General features: G+C 37.7%; 1 protein-coding gene across 1 annotated transcript in view; it reads right to left on the bottom strand.

Annotated features, from left to right (window-relative positions):
• The window catches only part of NF1 (neurofibromin 1), a 153417-nt gene that overhangs the window by 6801 nt on the left and 143046 nt on the right, over positions 1-3570 (bottom strand). The gene's annotated exons all lie outside the window — the stretch shown is intronic.

Genomic DNA, 3570 nt, shown 5'->3' with positions numbered 1-3570 from the left:
TTTTCAATTAATACTGAATGAACTGAATGCTTCCATTTTAAAATGTGATAGCTAGATCCCTGTAATTCAGAGCCCCAAAGCATGCAATCCCTGATCTCCAGGGAGTAGTATAATATTTTTTAGTTGAAAAGATAGAACTTTTTTTTCCCCTTTGGCATCCTCCATTTAAAATTATGAATTTATCAGTGTATTTGACCTTCCATTTCCTTAAATTTGCATTTGGCCTACAAGTTTCAAGTCCAGTAATTCTTAATTGTTTAACAGGAAATAAGATTCAGGCAAAACTAGGACCTTAAAAAGACAAAGGTTTGAAACTACTTGGAGCTGGCCCGCATGCAGGACGGGCATGAAGCAAGGATGACCACTAGGAAGGCCCTGTGGCTCTCTGCCAGCAATCTGCTACCCTGGGGCTTGTTCTTGTGTCTTGCTACTACTAGACCATGGCCTACTCTGAGGGGAAAACAGTCATGACATGCGTGGCAATGCTTCTATTTGGGCACAGTGTTATTCTTGAGAATTAAAATTACATAAATTGTAGTAATGTAGATGAAGTCACTAGGGTGAAGATATCCTCACAGAAGTGCTAAGAACATTCCACTTTCTGTTTTGTGAAGCAAACAACGGTCAAACCTCAAACAGTTTTAAAGGCCTTATTTATCTCCTGTTAAATGTTGAGGGTACAAAACAAGCTATAAAGTTGTTCACATACTATGACCTCAAGTATACAAAGAAAATAAACTGGAAGGAAATGCACCAAAATGTTAATAAACAGTGGTTATCTATCTTAGAATGACAGGATTGTGGGTAACTTTTTCCTTTTATTTTTCTGAATTTTCTAATTTTTTCCTAATGAGCACATTAATTAAAAATGTAAAAGTACGAGTGAATTGTCAGCCCTGTCCCTCATAACCAAAAGTTTCAACACTATGTCAAAAGTTGATATTCTACTTCTATTCTCAAATTCATTTTTCATCTAAATTCTTGTTTTTGGAATGTGTGTTTTCTTCCTACTTAGTGACCCAACTGTATAAATCACACCTAGGTAAATGTGGTGTGACTGTGATTCCTAAGTTCAGCTTCACAGCAAAGATGTTTTACTGTAAGGATCAAAAGAGAAACTAACAAAAATCTTGGACAGTCACTTAAAAAAACAATTAAAATGCATTATATTTACACCAAAATATATCTTGAAAAAGCCAAGGTAGTATGAAACAGAATGATCATAGTATCTAGTTCTGGCATTTAAGTTTCTAAGCGTAATTCTCACTTGTAAGAATTTTGGCAGCATTCTTTCTTTTTATCCCCTAAAATTACATCTAGAAATCTCTCTAGAAGCTGGTGAAGGATTTCACCTCAAAAATCCCATAGGAAAAACTCTCAGATTATCTGACAGACCGCTCCAATGCAGACGGAACCCATCCTGCACTGGTATATGCTGTATTTTAAGTTAGTGAGAAGGCCTTGGTGCTGTACTTCTTTTCATCAAAGCCCCTTTAAAGATTTGTATTCTAGTCTCTCTTTTGCCCCTAAAGCATTGGCTCTCCCTTCTGGCCTTTGGTGGACACGAACAGAAAAAACTACAAAGTGGCTGACAGAAACCCAGAGGCTACCACACAAAGGAAATAAAGCTAAACTTCTGTGGTCCTGATTTGCTAGCTTAAATGACCCCACAGACACACTGTGGTCAAACATGCAGCCAGTTACAAACATGCAGAGCAGAAACAGCTGGACATTCTGCACAGCAGTGTATCAGTAGTACTATGTTTCAATAAATTGTGGTGGTTCCAGATAAAGACAAAATCCTAAATAGAAGGTGTTATTGGCCAAAATTTAGTGAATTTGAGTATTTGGGGAAAAGCATTAGATTACATTATTGTTATTTAAGTTATATGTTTATCTTCCCTGCTAGAACATGAATTCCTTGAAGGCAGGTACCAAGGTTTGTGTATTTTTACAACTAGTGATGTAGCTCCAGCCTGACAATTCTGTAGTCATCCATTTTTAAAAAACACTTCTGGTTTCCAAAACTGAAATAATCAGTTATAATAGTATCATGAAACAATAAAAGAACAGAATCAGTTTTAACTCTTGAAAAGCTAAGGAAAAATGGGTTAGGTAATTTGTGAGAAGTTATACTACAAAAATGACAGACTAATAATAACTGAAATCTCCTGCCACCTGTGCAGCAGCACTAGTAGGTTACCTTAATCTGCATTTAGTTTATTTCATATGCAGCATGGCAAACTTATTAGAAAACTCTTATGTACAGGAGAAGTCAAACATGTCAGAAGACCTAGCTTTGAGACTTGTTTGGATTGGTACTCTTATTTAGTTCTAATTCTTAATCTGTCAGTTAAGGGTAACAGCACACTTGTCTATTTCAAAGGGTTGTTAGACAAAATATGTGAAGAATTTTTGCACACAGATAAAATAATTACTCCACAAATTAAGATGCTCCTAATATCTGTAGTAAAAGACCAGGTGATACAAAGGAGTTTTAGAACAAATACTAGGACTTTAATTTTATGCTAGAATTTGTAAAATTAGTGAAGCTAATATAAATAAGCACAAAACAATAAATCTTCATAGAAGAAAAGGTAGCTACAGCCTGTTTTTAAGCTACAGTAAATACATTCGTGGAGGCATATTAAATACATACTTAGAAATATCTTTATTTTGAGCTAAATATACCAAATTGTAACTATAAGAATTTTTGTCTTGGTGCAGTGGCTCATGCCTGTAATCCCAGCATTCTGGGAGGCCAAGGTGGGCAGATCTTTGAGGTCAGGAGTTCGAGACCAGCCTGGCCAACATGGTGAAACCTCGTCTCTACTGAAAATACAAAAAAAATTAGCCGGGCTTGGTGGAACATGCCTGTAATTCCAGCTACTCAGGAGGCTGAGGCAGGAGAACAGCTTGAACTGGGGAGGCGGTGGTTGCAGTGAGCTGAGATCACACCACTGTACTCCATCCAGCCTGGGCAACAGAGAGAGACTCCGTCTCAAAAAGAAAAAAGAATTTTTAAAAACAATTTTCACCAACTGCTAACACTTCTTTTTCTGTTTAGGTGTAATCTTTTTGTATAATAATTACAGGTGAATAAAAGAAAAGGCATCTATATATATACAAAATATATGTATATATAAAATAGATATATAAAATCATATATATATATATATGTATTTTGGAGACAGAGTATCACTCTGTCACTCAGGTTGGAGTGCGGTGGTGCAATCTCGGCTCACCACCACCTCAACCTCCCCACCTCAGCCCTGTGAATAGCTTTTCATATTTTTTGTAGAGAGAGGGTTTTGCCATGTTACCCAGACTGGTCTCGAACTCCTGGATTCAAGTGATAAGCCCGCCTCAGCCTCCCAAAGTGTTGTGATTATAGGCATGAGCCATCGCACCCAGTCATATTCCTTTTTTTTTTTTTTGAGACGGAGTCTGGCTCTGTCACCCAGGCTGGAGTGCAGTGGCCGGATCTCAGCTCAATGCAAGCTCCACCTCCCAGGTTCACGCCATTCTCCTGCCTCAGCCTCCCGAGTAGCTGGGACTACAGGCGCCCGC

Source organism: Colobus angolensis, unplaced genomic scaffold, assembly GCF_000951035.1.
Source record: "Colobus angolensis palliatus isolate OR3802 unplaced genomic scaffold, Cang.pa_1.0 Scaffold167, whole genome shotgun sequence".
Lineage (NCBI taxonomy): Eukaryota > Metazoa > Chordata > Mammalia > Primates > Cercopithecidae > Colobus > Colobus angolensis.
The sequence above is the reverse complement of the archived record's forward strand: the minus strand, read 5'-3'. Positions and strand labels throughout refer to the sequence as shown.